Source organism: Misgurnus anguillicaudatus, chromosome 4, assembly GCF_027580225.2.
Source record: "Misgurnus anguillicaudatus chromosome 4, ASM2758022v2, whole genome shotgun sequence".
NCBI classification, from domain to species: Eukaryota; Metazoa; Chordata; class Actinopteri; order Cypriniformes; family Cobitidae; genus Misgurnus; species Misgurnus anguillicaudatus.
This window is the reverse complement of record NC_073340.2, coordinates 11510081-11533735: the sequence shown is the minus strand read 5'-3', so window position 1 is coordinate 11533735 and position 23655 is coordinate 11510081. Positions and strand designations below refer to the sequence as shown.

General features: G+C 38.3%; 1 protein-coding gene across 4 annotated transcripts in view; it reads right to left on the bottom strand.

Annotated features, from left to right (window-relative positions):
• The window catches only part of jmjd1cb (jumonji domain containing 1Cb), a 163282-nt gene that overhangs the window by 51947 nt on the left and 87680 nt on the right, over positions 1-23655 (bottom strand). Inside the window, exon 1 of one of the 4 annotated variants that reach the window (XM_073866691.1) lies at positions 7999-8639. The exons of the other annotated variants lie outside the window; for them this stretch is intronic. The gene's annotated coding sequence lies outside the window, so the exon portion shown is untranslated. Of the gene's footprint in view, positions 1-7998; positions 8640-23655 lie in introns of those variants that run through there. 4 annotated transcript variants of the gene reach the window in all.

The window sequence follows — 23655 nt, the reverse complement described above, 5'->3', positions numbered from 1 at the left end:
GTCTGGCTCTGGGGGATACGGTGAATGGGCTGGGTTCCCAGAATGTGGGCGTGTTCCTTTAAGGTGGTAGGGTTGGGCGAGTGGGCGGGGCAGATGGTGTGGCAATCAAAGGGGCGGGGAGTATGCGTCACAATGAAAATTAAAATATTTTTATTTAAAGGAACAGTATGTAGGATTGTGGCCAAAACTGGTATTGCAATAACAAAACTAGTGGCTAAAACTGGTACTGCAATCATACAACTGGTGGCCAATACACAAAATGACAACATAAACATCAGTTGAGGGCTGCAACTCCACTTTTTAAATGACAATATCCTGGCCAGTATTTGAAATGAAAATGATTTCTTAATGTCAAGTGACATATCAGGGACATTTTATGATTAATTGATATAATTTCTTACATACTGTTCCTTTAAAACACTCAAATAAAATTTAATTTTGAAGAAACCATGACAGAAAAACAACACATACTAGATTATTAATGAATTAAATGTTTTTACCCCTAATGGGAATAGCCGCGTGATGAAGTGAAACTAAAGGGTTAATAAACACAAAAAACTAAAGCAGATGTTGTAGAACGTCAGGCGAACGATGATAGATGGCTCAAAAATGGTAAAAACTGATTATTTCCCACTATTAGTTACATTATCTTAAAGGAGTGTAACTACTGTAACTTAGCATGTAAATAATGCACATAAATAAAGTGAGCAAGAGCGCTCAACAATTATATCGAATCAACAGGCACGTGAAACCTAGCTAGCAGGTTGCTCAAACAAACTTTAAATTTGCAAGAACTATAGACTAATACAATAACAGGCTTAAATAACCCCAAAACATAGGTCCACTTACAGTTCTCAAGGGCACACGTTTTATCAACTGGCTATCCTCCAGTCATGAAGGACCACATCTTTATCTCATTTCGGCCGTGTGGCGAGTGCACGCTCGCGGTGTGAAGCGCATCCGCGCTATTCTCCGAGATGCACATGATGGCCTTTTGTGCAGCAAATTATTTTTTTTTTTTGGACGACCTAGTTAAGGCAGTAGGGTTTCCAAGCTTAGGCGGGCCGCCTGAACTGAAATGTGCTGCAGGAAACCCTGTTATTATAATAATATCGGCCCTTAATCTGCATTATCCAACCTACAAAGTGGCGATTTTAATATGTTATAATAAATTATCTATATGGTATTATGAGCTAAAACTTCACATATGTACATACGTGGATGCACCAAATATTTATTTTACATCTTAAAAAAGTCTTATGAAATGTCCCCTTTAATAACAATGGAGTATTTTTGAAGAAACTGCTCTATAATAGTTAAGACCTTTTGTGATCAAGGGCTACCACAATAAATAAAATAATCCGGAGGGCTACTTTTTTGATATAGTCTATTGAAACGCTTTTGTTTTACTTGTTGATATGCTTTATCATTGTTTAAAATGTCAACATACATCAAATAAGCCAATCTTATATAAAAATATGTAATACATTAGTATTCAAATGAAGGCTATTAATAAAATGTGCTTTGGAGGGCACCTCACAGGCCAACTTTGTTAAAAAAAAAGTGAGATTTTGTATTTTTCTTAAAGTTGTTTCCTAATTACATCTGGAATAGAAAATTAAGCGGTTAATTCTTCATCATAAATGTTGTGTCTGATTAAGTTTAACCTACTGAAGCAGACACGACACTGTGTTTCATGCCAGCGTGTGCATGTGATCTTTATCCATGCTGAATGTTTGGCTTCACAACCTACGATTTCTATTTCTATCAATAGAGGTCAGATAGACATGCCCATGTCTGGCTGCTACTAAAAGAAACCTTTAACCACAACGACCAGTAGAAAAAGTTTTTATCCCCTTAACACTGTAAACAGCTGGACACAAATTGCTCTGATAACCCAGAACAGTTGAATAGAGGCTCAATGGTTTTGTTTGTTACTGATCCGAGCTCAGATGATCTTTGTATCCGTGCCCTTCTGTTCATCTGCCTCTCATTGAACCTAATCCTGCATCACCAGGGGAAAGACTAGCTGTCGATTAACACTACTGAAATAAACGCAACCTTGGAGCTTAAGCTGTTACATTATAACAATAAAACAGATTCAGTCCTGAAGGCTAATTAGACATCAAACAAAAATGTTCAGTCTATTTATGTGAAACGTATCTTTAGCAGGCATCTGTGATTATCAGACAGCGTAGTTGTGGTCTACCTCCCGTTTCAGCGTTTAGAGAGTTGAATCAAGGCAACCGACACACGAGCTGTTTCTAGGACAGATAAATATAGCAACAGCACATCCTATCCACGTCTCTTAAAGGAAAACCACACTTTTTTGATTTAATAAAAACATAAATGCACACCACGCTCTAAAAAACTCCATGCAGCTGCAGGCAAAAGATATAAAGAGACAAACGCGAGCGGAAAAGAGTCGACACGTCTGTTGACATTTCTTCTGCATTGAACGGATCTGCAGGTGCGGCCGATGTGATTTAACACAATGATTCGCTGGTGATATCTCAATACAAGCATGCGATTAAACATCTGGACGGCCTCTTTGTGACACAGAGTGCGATTAGTCTGTTTAAAAGCTACAACAAGCAATTACATTACCCAGAAACAAGACCTCTACCACCGCCCTACACACACACACAGACAAACAAAGACACACGAAGGCACATCCTTCAGCAACCGCAAGTGGGTCACATCTGTCACTTGCCATTAGGGAGTTTTCCTCTCATCGCAATCGTGCTGGCAAACAAACAGCGCCATAATTGCAGCACATCACTGGAATACAGACGACACCTGAGCGAATTCACGTTAGTAGTACACACTACATCAACCACACGCGCGTCACATTTGTTTCGTTCTCTTTGAAAGAACAAAAAGAGGCCAACGTGAGAGAACCCTTTCAGAGAAAGCGCAGGCAGCCCACGGCAGACAAAGCATCACCCGAAATATCGTCCCCGGCTGGGCGCTGCGCGACGGGACATAATTCAGCTATAAATATTTGATAAGGCTGAGTGCACTGGAATGTGCGGAGGGTTCATGCATAGCTAAGTGTGCTGGAGGCAGGGCCGGCTTCATCACTCTCTGAATCTCTCCGGGACGATGCTATCTGATGAAGGTCAGAGAGGAACATCGGCTTCGCTTACACATACGTGCGGGGTATCCCGCGGTGAAGCAGTCATTAGCGGTGACAGACAGGCGCTCGGCTTCCATGTGAAATGGCAAATCTATCTGAAAGTTGTGTCTCTCTCACACAGGCAAACGTACTTGAGGTGTCATTTGCAATCTTCCAGGCGGCAGCCTGCGCATTTTTCATGAACCGCGACAGACAGTGACGATTACGCTAAGAATCTACACGACCTGACAGGCAGCATGTATACTGACTGCTTGAATCACAGCGCAGATTTTCACGAAAATCACAGTCCTCTGTTTGGCATCAGGGCATGAAGATCATTTCTGAAAATGGGAGGGGAATCATGCAAGTCAATTTTTAGGCCCTGTGCATGCATAAGCTTAGCATTGACAGGTTAAACCTATCAACCTTTTAATAAGGACAGGGATGGCCACTAAATTAAAGATACAAAAAGACATGATGCAGTTTTATTGCTAATTTAGTGGTGTCCTGAGCACTTAAAAAACCCACATTTACATTAAGAATCAAACATTGTTATATTACTTTGATTACACAGGGTTCCCACACCTTAGTTAACTTCAAATTCAAGAACCTTTTGAGGACTTTCCAGGTCCAATTCCCTCAAATTCAAGGACTTTATGTGGGGACACATTTCAAGTGAGAGCAAGGTTACATTGTGTTACCTTTTAAGATACATTGTTACAGTTCCCTTTCGAAGGAACTCGCGCTGCGTCACTGCAATGACACTTCGGGGACGCCTCCAGGGGTAAGTGTGTCTGAATGTGTATATTAAATTCAACCAATGGTGAGGCTTAACGACAAAGACAGGGTGATGCGGGAGCCAGGAAGTATATCGCTATCTGAAATATTGTTAAAGACAGCGTTACAGGGACGCAGGAAGTATGGCAAGGGAGACGCAGCGTCTCGTTCCCTTCTCAAAGAACAACAGTTTCATACGTAACCTGAGACGTTTTCATGTGTCAAACACAACTATGCAAAAAAGCATTTGGTATGAATCAACATTCGCATACAGAAGATATAAGCATTTAAAGCGAACAGTTTATCACGGGTGTTTAAAAAGTCTAAAATTTTTATAATATTATCCTACACTACATAGGAAATAATATGATTTTTTTTTCTCAGAAAACTTCTTGCATAAAATAGATTCAAGCACTTTCAATGACCTGTATCTATATGCATGTATATTTTCAAAAACTTCCCAGGGCCTTGAATAAAAAAAACTCAAGGCAATATGGTAAAATCTTTTCTCTGGTAAGTTTTTTACACACATTGACCGGAATCAACAGAAGCAGGATTCATTTCTAAATAAATAACATTTGTACATAACTTCAGGGATTCTTATTGAGTTTTACCTCAAGCAATTTGAGTGATTCGTTGTGCAAGTATTGTTAGTCATCAAGTCAATCACACGCTATTAAGTCAATGTTCATGTCTTGAAAGACATAAAAGAGGAAATACATGGGACATACTCTTATCTTATATCTTATCTCAAATATTGTATTATTGCACTTTATTGGTGTTTTAAAGGAAAGTGTACATGCTTACAACATGAGAAATAAGCGATTAGCCGACAGGCTAATAACAAATCAGATATTATGTACATAAATGCGCTATTTTCATCTCAAATGATGTCCCTTCTCATTTTAACACCCCATGATTTCTGAGGTTCTTTGTACACTCTAAAAACAAACGGTGCTATATAGCACCAAAAGTGGTTCTTTGCTCGCAATCACAGAAGAACCGTTTCCAGTGCCACACAGCACCGGTGAAGCACCAGCGAAGCACCCGTGCAGAACCACACAGTGCCATGTAGAACCATATCTGGTGCTATAGTGGTGCTATATGGCCCCTATATGGTTCCACACAGGTGCTTCACTGGTGCTATATGGCACTAAAACGGTTCTTCTATGATTACGATCCAAAGCAACAGTTTTGGTTCTATATAGCACCGTTTGTTTTTTTAGAGTGTACTGTGAAAATTTGTAAAATGATGTATTGTATTTTAATGGCTAAAAATTAAGGCGTATAGCCAGAGAGAAAGCAATCAGAAATCCAAGTAATACTGTAATGCATTAAGCCATGCTGCAAAACTTCATCCCTATAAAAACCTGAGACAGACCACAAGCTTGGGACACCTGGTCGAAACAACTCTAACAAGCAGCTATAGTTTAATGTATATGTCTGGTTCACTGTGTTTTAAGTAGGTGCTCAACGTTGACTGTGTTTGGGTGTGTGCGTGTCTGTGTGTGTCCTGTAAAGCTTCACATTCCTTCAACCAGTCTGAGAAAAACCAGATCCAAGAGATCTCACCACACACTGCAGACAGAAGCACATCTCTGGACAGGAGAAACGGTACTTTCCCACATTTCCCCTCTCACACACATTCACAATGTGAAACCCTACCCAACACTATCAGATCCCCATCACACTCAATAAAAGCACTAACACACTTTACCCTTAAAGACACAAAGTCAAACTGAAATTTAACAGAAAGTGAAGTAATGTAATAAACAAAACCATTACATGAAAATTATGATTCTTTCTTTCATGTTCCAAACCCACATAACTAACGTTTTGTGTCAGAGCGACTTAAAGCACATGAAGATGGCGGATATGGAGCTTTATAAAGCAATTAAAAAATCATCTCGTGCCCTATTATATAAGTCATTATTTAAGACACAGACCAAAACTTATGTCACGTCTTTCCCTTAAATGGACATTCCACTTTTTTCAAAAATATGCTCATTTTCCAGCTCCCCTAGAGTTAAACATTTGATTTTTACTGTTTTGAAATCCATTCAGCTGATCTCCAGGTCTGGCGCTAGCACGTTAAGCATAGCTTAGCATAATCCATTGAATCTGATTAGACCATTAGCATAGCGCTAAAAAATAACCAAAGAGTTTTGATATTTTTCCTATTTAAAACTTGACTCTTCTGTAGTTACATCGTATACAAAGACAGACAGAAAATGAAAAGCTGCGCAGATATGGTTAGGAACTATACTCTCAAACTGGCGTAATAATCAGTGACTTTGCTGATGCAACACGGCTGCAGGAGGTGTAGTGACACTACGCACTGCCCGATAATAGTCCCCTTGGTTACTTTTAATGGCAGGGTACTATTTTCGAGCAGTGCATAATATCACTACGCTGGCTGCAGCCATGGTACATCAGCAAACTTTTAATTTTCTGCCAGTCTTAGTACACAATGTAACTACAGAAGAGTCAAGTTTAAATAGGAAAAATATCGATACTCTTTGGTTATTTTTTTACGCGATGCTAATGGTCTAATCAGATTCAATGGATTGTGCTAATCTATGCTTAAATTGCTAGCACCAGACCCAGAGATCATCTGAATGGATCTCAAAACAGTAAGAATCAAATGTTTAACTCTAGGGAAGCTGGAAAATGAGCATATTTTCAAAAAAAGTGCAATGTCGCTTTAACTTTCATGTGCATTTACATTCAAACACACTGTCGATGTCGAGAACAAATGATGTTGATGTCACACATGACACGACTCAAAAGCAAACAATTTACATTGTTACATTGATGCTTAAAGGTGTAATTTTTTAGCTATATAGAGCGGTAAGATTGCGAATTGCAATCAACCTCAATTTCAAAACGCAATGAGAAGCTATGGTAGCCGCCACAGGACAAACATGTCATCACAATGTAGGGACGAAATTCGTCTTCCATGTAAGGTGACCCACGGTGTATGTAGATAAAAACTACTTATTCTAAGGTAATAAAAACAAAACAGGTCATAATGTAAGGTCATTATACACCACTGATAATATAGTTATGTAGATTATATCGCATTTAAACCAAAAATCCTTCTAAAAGTTACACAATGCACATTAAAAGCTAATGTTTAGGGTGAAGAATACAGTGCAAAGGTTTGGATTATGCTTTAAATACCTTATATGGCACTGACAACCTGACAGGCCCCTTCACCCATTTACATTACGGGAAACAAGAGTTTCAACACTTTTCCAAATAAAGATATATAATCAAACGATGAAAGAAATTTCAATTCCTTTAAGAGGGCTTACTCTATTATAACTGATTTTATAGCGCTCTCTCTCTCTCTCTTTCTCTCCTGGACAAGAGAGGCATAATTAGAAACAGTCGCACTATGCACACTGCAGCATTGAAGGAGCCGTTTGCTAAATGGGTCATAGTGCAACCCTGCCCTTCTTCCTCTCAAACACACACAGGCAGTACATTTCTCAGTGAATCAAACAAATTAAATGCCATTATAGACTTTGCCTTAGTGAGAGAGAGAAGGCGAAACTGCACAACATAATCAGCTTACTTTCCTTTACTTGGTCAAAACACAAGACGGCTCCTCCCACCCCAACAGTCTCTAGACGACCCTGATCCAACATCCATCCCAGAAACAGCCACCACATCCATCCCAGTTTCTAAAAAGCGGGGGCTTTCCGCACAGCTGCAGTTCTGTCCGACACCCACAGCCTGTCCGGCCCGCTCACATGTCATTCACGCCACTGATTTAATAAAAAAATAAAATAAAATCGCAGTTCTGCTGGTCAGCTTCCATACGGTTAGGTCTGTCTGCGACAGTTACACCCCGAAAGAAGTGGATAACGCCCAAGGCTTTTATGGCACTTTCAACCAGTTAAGTTAGCGTCCTGTAGGCAAAGCAGCTGTAGCTGTAGACACAATAACACGACTGACTGCACCGCACAAGCAGATGGTTGATAAACATCCTGTTAAGACGACGACGGCTTTGAAAACAACCCGATTTTTCCAGCTCAACGTCTGCCCGTAAAGTCCGAACAAATAAGCATTTTTATGAAAATCAAAAGATGGTTTACCTTGAGAAGAAGCCAAAGCTGAAGATGTCAACCAACCGATGCACACGCCACTAAAGTTAAAGAAACTGGAGTACGCAAATAAGAAAATCAAAACAAACAAGCACGAGCTTTTCTTCAAAAGGACCTTGTAGTCTTTTAAAAGAGGAGGCGCAGTTTAAAAAAGAGACCTTCTTCGCTCAGGCGCTGGCCACATGTCAGACAGTTTAAGTGGCTGACAGGAAGAGAGCGAGAGAAGCCTTCCACTGCCGCAGAGCTTAAAGAAACAGGGCGAGGAGGACGACAAAGTGAGGCAGCTCCCTCCCTCTTTTGCTTGACTCTCTTGACTCTCTCTCTTTCTCTCGGTATCTCCGTATCTGAGCGTCAAGTGTGAGTCTGTCATCAGTAATGTAAGTCCGATCCGTCCGACGAGTGAAGTCTCTCGGCCCGCTTGAATCTGGGTCAGGCTGCCTGCTTCCTTCAGAGCCCGGTTACACAAGCGCTTACAGACACCGCAGCGACCAGGAAGCCCTTCAGACCTCTGCACCGAAACACACAAGCTGCTCTTGTATTTTCCTTCCTGTTTTGCTTTTATTGGGTTTCCACTGCGTTTTTCGGTGCCTGTGTGTGCGGCGAACAAATCACTGTGGCACTGAGAGTGAAATGAAAGAATCTGAGTAAGAGAAAAGGAAAGGAGGGGGTGCCACAGAGGCGAGTGTAAACCATGAAAAGGGCGTTGCTATGTACAGTGTAACTAATCTCCCACCATCACAGGTGGCAAAGCTGACTCACCCGGATGAGCAGACCGCTGACACACACAACCAAAAACCAAAGAAATTAAAGAGACAGTTCACCCAAAATTCAAATGATGTCATCTTTCATGTTGTTCGTAACCCATATTATTACTTTTGGTGTAAAACATTACATTTATGCATTTATACAAAGACACTTTGCATATTCTCTGGGGATTGAACCCATGAGCCAGTTGCTGGCGTCACGGTCTGCCAACAGAGCTACAGCAAATCATAATATGAAGTTTTGCACAATGTACTAAAATGCTAAAATGACAACAAAGGAGCTGTTTATACTTGGTATTAGGATGTGTTTTCATCGATCGGATCACAAGTGGATGAGAGAGACACATTACGTTTACACCTGGTTTTTAAATCCGTCTCTTTTGTCCGCTTTCGACCGCATCTGTGCTGAATACTGTGAGGGGGTGGTCTGTGAGACCGTGGGCGAGTCTTTCTGCTGTCATTCAAACGCGAGCGGGAGTAATTATGAGTTTATGTGGATGCAAACTAATATAATGTCGGAGTCCGCTGCTTGTTTAGCAAGTATGCATGCTGCACAGAGTTTTGTACGTGTGTATGTTAGAGCTTTCTCTGAATTTTCAGCGCAATTGATGAAATAGGATCGCGCAACTTTCACACGCTTTCAAAACGAAACTACGGAGATCAGACGCTTTAGTTTTATCAATGAAGGGCTAAAATTAGCGCTGTTCACCGTATGTTCACGCCAGAAGTCAAAAAAAGACGTAAAACTTGTGTTTAATACCTCAGATTAGATAAATGGGCGGAGAGAAGGCGGTCGCGTGTGGCTGTTCTAACACATTCAACCACATGTGCGTTACGCAACTCCAAAGTGGTTTCGACTACCTCTGGCTGTGGTTGAAAGTGGTTGAAAGTGGACAAGTCCAAAACGTTTTGAACACCGTTTACACCTGGCATTAACGTCGTCCACTTGTGATCCGATCGACAAAAACGCATGTTAATGCCAAGTGTAAACAGCCTCAAGGTCTGCTCCAAACAATCCATCACCATAAATGTGTTTACCACTAGTATATGAAGCTGTACAATGGCATGTGAAAGACAAAAATTCATGTTTAACTCACTTAAAACCTTCCCCTCATTACATCTTTCAAATCATATTTGTTGTTCACATTTGAAATTTGATATATCTGTGATCAGTCACAAGGTATATCATCTGTAATGGCACCATTGACATCAAAAAGCACCTATTTCATTGCTAAAAAACGTTATTTTGTGTATTTGTTATAATTAGGGATGCACCGATATGGAAATTTTGGCCGATACTGATAACTCTTTATATTTGGGGGCCGATAACATATATATATATATATATATATATATATATATATTTTCATGCCTGACCTCACGTTGTTTCTTTGTCACTTCTCGCGTGCTTTTGGTTTGAGATGTAGTTTGCGAACTGGGACAAAGTTGTCGGCGATTCTTCCTATGGTAAAGTCATGCCGTGTGAAACCCCCTGTCGGCGATCCATCGTGCAGTGTCAACACAGCAGCAACTGAAGGCTACCGCAGATAATCATGCAGTGCGGAAAGATCTGTGACCTGACTACTTTGAAAATCATGCAGTTTGAACTCGGCACAAGTGGATCAAATACAAATGAGTAACACCTGTGTCTGTTTTAGTAATTGGCATGGAGAGACCGGTTACAAGGCCCAGCAGTACAGAGAAAGGGGTAGAGAGACCAAATGCGAGCTGCTTGTGGACTTATGTCAACTGAGTTACATTGTGTTTATGAGACTGTCTGTGGCGCTTGTATCGCAACCGTATATTTAACCTGTATATTTGAAAAACTGAATAAAGAAGCAGCCGCAGTAAAGCTGGACCACGTCGTCTTTGTTCCTCAAACTATTTGGACTTTGTTACAGATACCATATGAAAGCTGGGCTCAAGCCCTTTCCAAATCAGCTACTCATTTAAACTTGTTGTTCTGATGTGCTCCATGATCTTATGATAACTTTGCATGCCATATAGTACACAGGACTAGTGGGAGGTGTACATTGATACACCTTTAATCTACATGTTATCGTTATGCGATTTATTTTGATAGGTAAAATGTCTTTGAAGTGTTAAGGGAGGAGTTACAAGCCACTGTACTGCATCTGTGTCTTAAAGACGCAATCTTTTTAGCTTGTAACAATAAACAGGGCTTATAAGTGCGACCGATTTTGTCGCACATGCACCCTAATTTCTCAATGGTGCGCCTTAAAAAAATATTGCCGTTCGACTGATTATAAGTCTCTACAACTCTGTCTCTGAAAGTCTCCCTTTGGTTCAACAACAAGCACACATTAGGTCCATGTCGTGGTATAACCCAATCTGAGAAGGGTGGACCCCTCCCTTTGATTGGCCGTGGTCCAGATATTCCTGTACGTGTGTGCTAAAGTCAGAGAGGTGAGTGGCCCATCCTGTAAACAGAGTGGATGTAGCTCGATTAGCATAGCATTATAAATATACAGTATTGTTATAAAATACCTGACATAGCGTGAAGATCACAGATAAACCATATATCATCTCAATCGTGTTTAATGTCTCCATGCTTTAAAACATCACAACATCTTCATTTGCCTGTTATTGAATAAAACGGCGATCTCCACGTGACACTACGTATTCCTCATTAAGTTGTCATAATGAGACTGTCTGTCACCAGCGCCCTCTAGCTTCATGTATGAATAAAACAGACAAACAGATTGTGAATGGCTTTAGCCATTGCAGTGTATGGAATAAATATGGATTAAATATTACACCATCCCTGCAGAAATTTAAAGTAAATATTTAAAATGGAATAAATAATTCTCCAAATATGCACATCATTAAATAAAAAAAATAAAAAAAATTAAATACAAATTCATAACTCCTGACAAAAATGAAGACATTACTGTCACTATAGGATTTTCTAAATAAAATAAAGGTCAAAAACTGATTCTTCAGTCTTAACGCTTTTTAATGCAGTATAGTTTTTTGAGGTAAGTACATTTGAACTAACAGTAACTTTGAATTAATGTAAATAAAGAACTCTTTAGGATGCCAGCATTCTCGTGCAGGTTAACAGGGTTGGGTGCTTGTAAATCTGCAGCGTTAAATGCGATGCAGTCAAAAATTTGGGTGCACCTAACTTTTGTTCTGGTGCACCTAAAAAAATAAGTTAGACGCACCAGTGCAACCAGTGAAATAAGTTAGTCTCGAGCCCTGATAATGCATGATTTTTCTGCACAAAACAAGCAAATTTTGCCTAGAAGTTTTTATAGATGATATATAAGATGTTTTAGAATAATAATTAAATGAAAACCCAATTTTGACAAAAGAAAATTGACATTCAACTTATTTTTTAGTTTTTTCTGAAAATGTTCCAGCGCAACATCAGACAGGATTTATGAACATGAACATGAATGAAATGTGTGACCTCTAGCACAAGGAAACATCAACAAACTATTGTATGGCTTCAGAAAACACAGGCAATGCAGTAACACAGAGCTGCCAAAATCATGAAGAACTACACCCAACCCGATTAATGTCTGCTGATATCAGGCAAACACTTCCACAGTCCAATGGAGACTTGAAACTGAGAAACTTAGGAGACACTTTATCTTTCAGGTATCAGACTCCTTAACATGGACATCCCTAACACATTTATTAAATAAGATGAATGATCTTGACTGTTTTTTGGTTTGTAATTTATATACCAACATCCTGCCCAGGGACTGCAGATGCAAACTAGCTTTATAGCTAACTCTGGCAAACACTTTTGGTATGCATGATCCCTGTTAAATAAATAATTACATTCAAAATATAAATACTACAAACATACTCTGCACAGTGGACTTTAAACCTACACGGTTCAGAGTGGCAAGAGGCCAAATCAACACATTTTTGGCACCTTTAAGGCAAAGCATGTTTTTTTGCATGCTGCCTCGGAGGACTTTCTCACCATCTCTGCCTTTTAATGCCCATGCTGGGCTAAAACACAAGACCAATGAAACCCATTAGCCCTAGGACGCACATGCAGAGAGGACACAATAATCCACATCAATTAAAATGAAGGGACAAGTATTTGGCTTGCAGGTAGGAAGTCCTTGCCTCAGAAATGGTGTGTACTTCATTGAAGGATTAAAGGGTTGTGGGTGTGCGTGTCTGTGCGCGTGGCAGGACATCATGTTTAATCTTGTGATGACTAATTATCACAGTTCTGTTTTTCCAGTGGATTCAGCCACAAACACAAGGATTAGGACAAAGACAGCTATTGATATATACAATTATTGATCCCATTTCCTCCTGATTTAAACAACTAACTAAACCAAAATGAAAGAAGTGTTGCTTGGCATAATGTTAAGGGCATTACTAGGGCTTTGCTTAAGTGTTCTGATGGGTTTTAGCAGATTACTCGGTTGTTGCTTATATTTCCAGGTCAAAAAACATATCAAGATATGTAAGGAATCATCCATTACTATAAGCCTTTAACATAACATAACATAATATAATATAAGATAACATACTTTCCTCAACACGCCACAAGATTAGAGGTAGCATTTACGTTCAGGTTGGGTTACCTGACATAGTTTAACATTTTACAAGAAGCCACTAATAGTATCAGACCTCTATTCGTGATATAAATAAATTAAGTCCTGCCCTTAAGGATTTCCCAATGAATATTGTGTTTCGCTCTTACATCTTATGTATTATAAAAGCTACATTACTGCAAATGCCAAGTCGTCACTAATGGCTTCATAAAACCCACACGCACAAACATGTGGCACTTATACAGAACATATAAACATAATGCAACCCTGATGGCCTGCACGCACCAAACACAGATCATCAATGAAGAGCCAGTGAAGATAACAGAATGACATTTAAAGCCATTTGTAAAAAGCAGGAAGTGGTAGGAAATGAGAATGGATGAGTTTTTTCTCTCTCTCTCTCTCTCTTTTAGACAATGTGATAAAAGCCTGCTGGAGTCCAGAGCGTCTATACCGCATTACCGCGTTCCTGGCACCCGAACTGTTATGCTCGAAAGACCCAAAGCTTTCTCCCGTGATCAAAGACTATTTTCATGAGCAGAAACCCAATACCACATCTCACACTCATTCCATCGCTCGGTACGCTGCCAACATGCAGCCAAACACACCATTGCTTTCAAAAAATTACAGACATGCTGCTGTGATTCACAGAAGTCTTTTATTAGCAAATGCATTCAATTTCCTGTGATTGTTAGTTGAGAATTTCCAAATGGAAGCTGCAGATCTGATTTTCTTTTTTTGTTGTTTGTTTGTTTGTACTTTTATTGTCCTCCTTTAGGGAAAACTAGGTTCGTAGCAAGATGCTAGGACTGACTACAAATACACAATAACAATACAGATTAGACAAAAACACATTTCATAATTCAGTGGTTCTTAAACTGGCGGACGGGTCTTTTTTGTCAGTTTTGACATTTTATAAAATACATTAATTTATCATAAATTCTGTGTAATTAAACCTCAGAAAAATAAGGCTACTAACCGAAAGCAATACACCGTATCATTTAGTGCTGCCTCACAATTAGTCCCGACTAATCGTTTGCAGAATAAAAGTTTTTGTTTACATAATATATGTGTGTGTACTGTTTATAATAATTATGTATATATAAATACTAGGGGTGTAACGATACACTAAGCTCACGGTTCGATCTGTATCTCGATGCTTGGCTTGTTTACATTTATTTAAATTTCAGATACATTTTCATAATATTAACAATTTCAGTAACTTTTGTTGTTCTTCATAAAACTTAACTAAGAATTTCAACATTTTAAGGCTTAACTGAACCTTCTGTACTGCAGGTCTTTCACAAAAAATGGGAAATTTTACATATAATTAGAATTAAGGGACTTAGCAGGGGCGTTGTTAGATATAAAGCTGTACTGGGGCACATGTCCCCTATTTTTTTCTGACTTTTTTAAAAGCCTAACACTTCTATACAATGCCCTTTGCTTAACCCACTATTCCTACACTACAACAAGTACTGGGAAAGATAAACATGTATTTAAAAATATTTAAGTATCATGTTCATCATACTTAACATGAACATTGTTAACATGTTTGTAGGCATAAATGGCATAAAAGGTTTGGAAATAATGACAGCAGAGAACTTATTTTTTTGCACATTTGCATTTTACTTTATACAATTATAACAAGGATTAATAACTTATTTTTTACCAGAATATTTTTACAATAACACTATTTTAGGAAACCATTCATTTTATGACTGCTATACTAACATAATCTCAGTCATAGTTACTGCCAACTGTGTCCTACAGCTAGTGAACTAAATATTAATTTCATATCTGAAAATACAGAATAGTATAACACATACATGTGTTGATTTTTTTCAGCAACAATGCAATTCTATAGACTTGACAGAGGTTTACTTGAGATTTTTCCTCTACTGTTTAAGACCTGACTGGGTGAGGATTAAACTACTTTGAACTCATCATCTCTCATTTCTGCTTCCCTTTCCCTGCTTTGCACAAAACATTTCTGATGTCCATCTACAGGAGCCAATAGAGATCGAGTCAAAATATTATCATTATTATTTAGAAACTTACTTTACTTTTGTATGCGGACAGAAGCGCGGGTCTGGACATGTTTTTTGTGCGTGCACGCGTCCGTGCGATTGATTAAGATTCCCATCGAGTGATATGAAAACAAAATGCTGCGAGACGTTGGACTTAAAAGATGACGGGGCATTATCTATATCAATTTCTGTTTCTACCGAAGTCATGTTGCTGATTTTCAGTTCAAGTTGCAGGTGTTTCAAGCGATGTCTGTGTGACTGCGATGAAGCACAGGTGACGCTGGCGCAGAGTGTTGACCGGTCAACGAATAAAATTAAAAGAACGGCATCGTATAAATATCCCCATCATGCACAATGCAACACCAAGGCATTTTTTGTATCGCGAAGTATCGTACGGCAAAGTATCGTTACATCCCTAATAAATACACACACATACATGTATAATAAATTATATATATATATATATATATATATATATATATATATATATATATATATATATATATATATATATATATATATATATATATATATATATATATTGCACGCGTGTGTGTGTATTTATTATAATTTATTACATAATTATTATACACACACATATATTATGTAAACAAAAACTTTTATTCTGCAAACGATTAGTCGCGACTATGTGTGAGGGAGCACTACTATCATTAATTAATATGTTTGGTTTCATTCAAGTTTAATGTGAAGAACTTTTCTTGGGGGATGTGAAAGAATGCCCCTACACATGGTGGGGGGGGATTGGTAGCATGCCAAAAAGTTTGAGAACCACTGCCATAATTCAATCAGTTACATTTTTATCTAATTATGAAAAAATAATGCCAAAATTTTGCAGAATTTATTTTAACTTTCTATTATCGTAAATAAAATAATTTGTGAGTGCAGTTTGTGGGTCAAGTTTATAAGCTAGTCAAAGAAAAACACAAAGAAACTTGTGTTTTGAAAACCATACGTTTTCAACTCTTTCCCCGCAATTGACGAGTTATATCAGAAATTAAGAGAAAACGTTTTCCTGCCAATGACACGTTTTTACGGTAATCCATATTTCCGCTATTATCCACTCAGTGACGCTCTTACCCAACAAACAAACATCCACTGATCCAAAAACAGTAAAAGCTCTGTGTATGTTTTGATCACCGTTCTGAATCTGATCTCTAGCAAAAGTCTTTTACAAAAATGCAATTAGAAACCTACCAATATTTGAGAGGTAATAAAAAGATAACAAATGAGGATGAATTGTATATTTTGTATGTTTATATATTAAAAGAAGAAATGTTTCTGAAAGGCATTAAATTTTTGTGAAAATCATAAAAAATGCAGGCACTGGCTGGGAACTTTAAAAAAAACGCTGACAGGGAAAGAGTTAATAGTCTGGAAAGCTGTTACAAAGGTTACTCTTAATAGAGAAAACTGTCCTGAAAAGTAGGTGTTAGTCTACATAAAGGTAATGGCACAGGTTAAGCAAGTTTAAAGCATATCCAGCTTTACCAGTAACATGAATTTCCCATAATTATCTTGTCTGCAGAACAAGGTTAATTGTAAATAATGCCTAATCCAACAGAACAGAATTCACTTAACAGGTTACTCGATGAAACTCAATATTCGAGGTCACACGCTTGAAAAACCAGATTTAAAAAAAATGATGACTTGAATCAAAACCTCAAAACAGGCTTCATCATCAGATGCCAAAGTTAATCACATGTTTGCATTCTTTATATACCTCACATGAGCTTTCTTAAATCCTGTGTATTTATTTGACTATTCATCACCAAATGCACATGCACAATAACAATGTGCAAAACAAAACTTCAGTCCAGACTGTAAAGGTTTTGCCGACATTTTTTCCTATTTTCTCAAATGTGAAACGGAAGCTTTAGACGCGGTGACATTTCGTTTAATCGAGCTTTCGCCTTCTGTTCCGCCTGTTTTGCATAATAACTTTAACCATTCAAATTGTGGCGCTCTGATAGGGTCAGGTAGCAGCTCGGCAGCTGCGACCGTATTCATGCAATTAACGTTCCGGCAAATGCGCCGACACAAACCTCAGAGAGCTGCCTTATCTCCTGCTTTAAGGTCATGAAGATGAAATATGGTGGCAATTATCAGTGCAGAAAAAGCACCCGGTGCCTGGAAGAAAGCATTTCTGCGATGAAGATTTTTAATCAGTGAGCTTGTATAATTTCCAATCAATAAGAGGTTGTAAGTTGAGTGCAGTGAGAGCAGCTTGTGTGGATTAGGGATGGAGTAGGATGGGATAAATGCTCCAGGAATATCCCTTTTACTACAAGAGTCTGTTAATCTGACAGTCAGCTGCCTGTAGCAGACAATACAGCAAACCCAGGGCTTAATGCTAAGGATTTTTTCTACTGGCCCAGGCGGGTCAGATTTTTACTGGCCATGCCAAAATTATAATTGGCCTCAATAAAAAGCATAAACAGTCAGTAATAATATAAGAACAAATATTTAAATTATGAGCAATTGCACAAATAAATACAGAATAAAAATGGAACATACAAATAAAATAATTTTCAGATTAATCTGATAATACTGTACTTTTCAGGGACAGAAATTGAATAAAAAGCAGTCAAATGTAAACTAATACTGCATACTAGCCTTTACTGTATATATAAAAAAATATTAATCCTTAAAAAAGAAGTGAATAAGTTAAAAAAAAACAGTAAGTGATTTTTTCTTTCCGTTATTGATTAATCTATACCAATACTAGTGCAAGTTTTTAATTTTTTTGAGGTGCTGCCTCTGTAATGGTGCATTCCCACCAGCCGCAGTAGAGGCGGCAAAAAGCGATATTCTCGCGTAGTTGGACGCTTGAACATTTGAGTTCACTCGCTTCATTTGCGCGTGAAAGCCGTGCGTGAAATTCTAATCATTCACGCGGAAATTCGTGTCATGGGAGGGGCTTCTGCGACTCCGCTGAGACTCCTCCGCTCGCTTCCTGTAATCACGTCACTACTACAGCAAGGTCCTGATTGGTTAACGCAGCGTGGAAATCCGCCCAAGTTCGCGCCGCGCTTACAGCGTGTACCAGCCCCAGGATGCATAATCGCGTCTTTGCATAAATCACTCACGCTTGCCACGTCAACCACGTCTGGTGTAAACCCTGAATAAGACCTACAGTATCCACGCGGATCTAATATACTGCACACATTGTTTTTTTCTAAACTGTTAGCATGTATTTAGACAACTGACTGTTATTGAGGATAATCTCGCTCTAAATATAAATATTGCGGTGTAAATATGTCCGCTCTAGTTTACAATTAACCGTTCTAGTTTTTTGTAGATCGCATATATGCGTGCTGTCCTAAGATGCATCTTTCCAGGCATGAGCGTCGGGTGTGCGTATACGCAAATATTCATCTGTTTCGCGTCTTCTTTGATTAAATATTTAAATTGCCATTGCCTTAAAACACTTGCAAATGATGCATTTTCGTGACGGTGCAGCACTGGCCCGATCGGGACAGTGACAGTTCTGTCAACTGGCCCAAGCATTGTTCACACTGGCACCGGGCCATCGGGCTGTCTTTATTGTCGAGCCCTGAAATCGTCTGACGTTTCAATTTCTTCTGACTTGATTTTTCACATATTTAAGTAAATAGCAATGTTGCATATCTTCTGTCAGACAGAGAAACAAAAACATTTTATACAAAAACACAGACCTACAAATTACAGACCTATATAATAATTTACTCCATTAAATAAAATAAAATAAAAAACATGATTTCTGACAGACCTTTGAAGTAAGTAGTGTAAATTTTAGTTTATTTGTGATATGTGATATCCGTGTTTGACCCAGAAATTTCCCATCACTGTAATAATAGCACAGGTCGCACCTGCCACTGCTAAAGATTATGAACATGATCCCGAGAACCTAAGCCAGTGTCAACAATTATTTAAAGACTTAAGCACTCTTTCCATTAAAATGTTATAGTTGTATAGATGTTGATTAAATGTAGCTGATATTTGGAGATAGTGGCCAATAATAACTCAAGTTTCAACAGATAAACGCATTTCTCTCTTCTAAGACAAAGTCCAAAAAAAGACTCATTTTATTTGCTATTACGTACATGGCAACAGAAAAAGTTACTTAATTTTTATACACTGTGTTGGCAGCTGACTTTCAAAAACATTCGGTAAGTCTGTAGTAGCATATGTCACAACTAGGGATGCTCCGATCAGGATTTTTGCAGGCCGATACCGATCACCGATTTGTTGTCTTTGTGATCGGCCGATACCAATGCCGATACCGATTTTTCAAGCTGATATGCAAGCTCTTTGATGACTGTAACTTTTAACATTTTTTCTAGATAAAGTAATACCACAGATGTTGCCTTTGTTATATTACTTGCAGTAATTAGGTATATTATTGTTTTAATAGAGACTCAAATAAATAAGCACAACAAATATTTATTCTGCAAAGAGAAATTATAATAAAGGCTTATGTCTTTAAAAGTAATGAAAATGAAACACTTCACAGTCTTTACTATATGAATTAAATATACACGCATTCGTATGAAGTATAACAGTTTTTCAGTAAAGAGCAGAGAGTGATTTTATTTGAGATGAATTAGGTTACTGTAGCTTTAAGACTTGACAGAGATCGCTCTGTTCACGTGCACTGATGACAGGCTGCTGTGTGTGCGCGCGGCGGGTGTATGCAGACGAGAGCAGCTGTGAGGAAAATTAAAGTTTAAACCCTCAAAACTTTAAAACGCATGCAAATAATAAACTTTTGACATGAGGATGCAATTGCCCGTGATAGATATGTGTTGTATACGCTGTTTGATGGGGATGTGAAGACGGGTCGCGCTGTTAGGACCGGACCACGTCCTCATAGAAAATACACATATCTCTGTAAAGGCAAAGAGGGAAATGCAAATCTGCACGTCGCTCATGAGCCACGGGTTATAAAAATGCTCTCACTGCGTAAAAATGGTCTCTAACTGCAGCCGCTTTGAGGAGCCATATGATGACAAAAGTAAACAGAAAGATCGGTTCACGAGATCTGCAAATTTAACGAGGACCGATCGAGTCATTTAATGCCGTTATCGGCCGATACCGATCTCTGGCCGATCGATCGGAGCATCCCTAGTCACAACAAATGCCACTCTTTGCAAAAAAACCTGAAAAGAGCAACTGCATGAGCCGTCTCCATGTATGTTTATGAGATGGTAAACATATGCATTGTGTATTCACACAAACACACCAGCAGTGCTAATGCACAGAACGGCATGTATTGTTGTGCAGTAATAGCAGTGGACATAGGTAAAAGGACATACAGTAGTGGATCATTTTGATCCATCTCCATTTGTAACAGATGCTCTCTTCTTTACTCTTTCTTGCAAATCCATTTACAGCATTCACTACATTTTGCTCATACAAATTGTCTGTGGGCTGCTGTCTTTGTCTTTATCTTAAATGTAAACGAGAGAGTAAAGCGAGAGAGCTCATGTGTGAAAACTGGCAACGCGCTCTGACTGAATTCATCTCATTGTGTCATTATACAGAGACAAAGGACAGAAATGCTGTTTTCCTCTTTCAGTCTGTAAGTATCTCTCTAAAATATTCAGAAACTAAAAACTGTATAGCTAATGTTTAATATGAGTAAATGAAATGCTCAGCCTGTGCTGATGCTGACCAATATATTTGTAGATCAATATGAATATTCACCCACTAAAATTTTAATGCAAGTACCTACATTCTATTAAAATAAACCTTGTGTATTGAATGCATTAAATTTCTGCAGCGTATAAAACATGTGTTGCCTGGATGTTTACACTTAATAAGAAAAGAGGTAGAGATACAGCAGTCAAGTCACGTCAGAAACTCTTTGTTCCTCTTCAGTCATGCACTCAGCCTAAGAATGCCAAGCATGTGCTGTCTAAACTAAAGCCCTGGAAGATTTACCACCTAGACTCAATCTAGTCTCCAGTTACAGTGCAATCAGCAATCAGGTTATACAGAAAGTTTGTCCATAATAATATAATTGTGCATGTTATTTGTCAAAGTATACAGCATTAAATACTGGCACAATGTTAGACAGAACAGATGGTAACAGCTACAGCCAGAGGGCTCTGTAAACCACACCAAACTATCAGACCAGCACATGTCAATAATGTAGCCAAAATAACTCAGACATGTACAAAAACACACCGGTGCCAAAGAATGCATTGAAATTATCTGTTACATTGTTTTCTGAAACAGTATCTACATAGAATGTATGTGGCTTTATTAAATGAATGAAATGGTCTATTAGGGTCATGAATATTAATGTCGAGCTCTGCTCTGATTGGCTGTTCCACAGCAGCTTCTTCAGTAGCTCTGTGTGTGTGCAAACAGAATTTATGGAATAATCAATTGTTCGGAGATTGTTAATGGAGTTTTAAATTTGTGTTTTTTTTCAGTATGGACCTGCAAAACATAACTGTAACGTCAACTTCAGCCTAAACGCTAGCATATAGCATTAACTAACATATAACACTAACTCGGCAGTCACAACTTTGTTTTTAGCATTGTAAGTAATTTAATGTTGGGGCGTACATAGCGACTCTGGAAAACAGACCAATCTCAACATAACAGCAACTGTGACACTCTGCTGGACAAACAAGTACTTACATCATTCAAAACCATTTCTTTGTTCTGTAAAATACGTTCATATCGGCTGCATATTTGCAGCTTATATGCCGATACAGATATATCTGTGACAGGCTTATATCGGCCGATAAAACTGGAAAAACGATAAATCGGTCAGGCTCTAATTATTATTTATCTATGCTTGGTAAATACCATTTTACATTCTATGGCACCTTTAAACGTTACTTAATAGGAATTTTCACCAAAAAATGATAATTTACTCCCCCTTTAATTATTCCAAACTTGTATTTCTTTGAACACAAATGAAGATATTTTGAAGAACATTTATAACCAAGCAGATCTGACTTCCATAGTAGGAAAAAATATTACTATGGAAGTGAATGGTGCCCCAGATTTGTTTTGTTATCTATTTGCGTTCAGCAGTATCTAAAACAACTTGAGGGTAATTAAATGATGACAGAATTTATATTTTTGGATGAACTATCCCTTTAAGAGGGCTGTATGGGTTATACTGTATGCACATGTACATAAAGAGCAGTGTTACAAAATAAGCATAGCATAGACTCACACACACACACACACACACACACACACACACACACACACACAAACACAAACATACACACAGTTGCTGAGAAGATGTGAGCACAAATAACAGCCAATGGGCTTCCTGAGCCATCTCAGTCTGTCACTGTGTACTGCTGCTAAAATAAGGAACAAAGAAACTACTTTCCACGCTCACTGTCACTGTGACACTCCAGTGACTGAGATTATTACACAATTCACACACTTCACATCTGTATATAAAGGCGCTCTTTTATTTTTTTCTCATTACATAAAAATATACCTATTTGTGCTTGACAAATATTTTTTTTAAATTAGCGATGTGCCCCAAAAAAATCTGAATTGTGAAGAGCAAAAATTTTTAGAGAAGAGTAAAACCGATAACGCCATTATCAGCAAAAAAGTTTTGGTGATTGAAATTTCGGCACATATTGGTCACTTCACCATGACCAGCCAAACACTATTTACTGTTAGGCTGTGTGTCTACTAAAGTGTTTTTGCTGAGGTCAGCATATTTTTACAATTGTTTTCAATGGGAGCAATGTGTCTTTAAACAAGGCAGTAGTGCGACGAGGAGCTAAGCGCTAGACACTTGCCACTAGCCACTTGTTTTGGGTAAATGATGCCCTCATCAATGTTACTTATTAGTTAGCCATCCAATCACAGTGGAAGTAATATCCTACAACAACAACGCATCACAACCAAAGCATCTCAGGTGAAAAACAGGTCTAAAATCAATCCCACACTCTAAAAATGTCTGGGTTATTTTTGACCCATAATGGGTAAATATTGGACAGAACACATGCTGGATTAAAAATTACCCCGTGCTGGGTTAAAAATAACCCCATCTTGGGTTGTTGTTACTAGGGCTGTGCAAAAATATCGATACAGCTAACTATCGTGATACTTTTTTTCATGATAGTGTATTGATATTTCAATCTCTATCGATATTTTAACAAATTAATAATCCCTCTATGTGCGTCAAACGACCTCTTCTGCCGCTGCTGTGGTTGTCGCTGTCCAGTTATATATGGCCAATGTCTCAAAAGTTAGCAGGAGTGAAAAAATGGCAGTAAATTTAATAACACCTGCAGCTTTCGTGTGGACGCA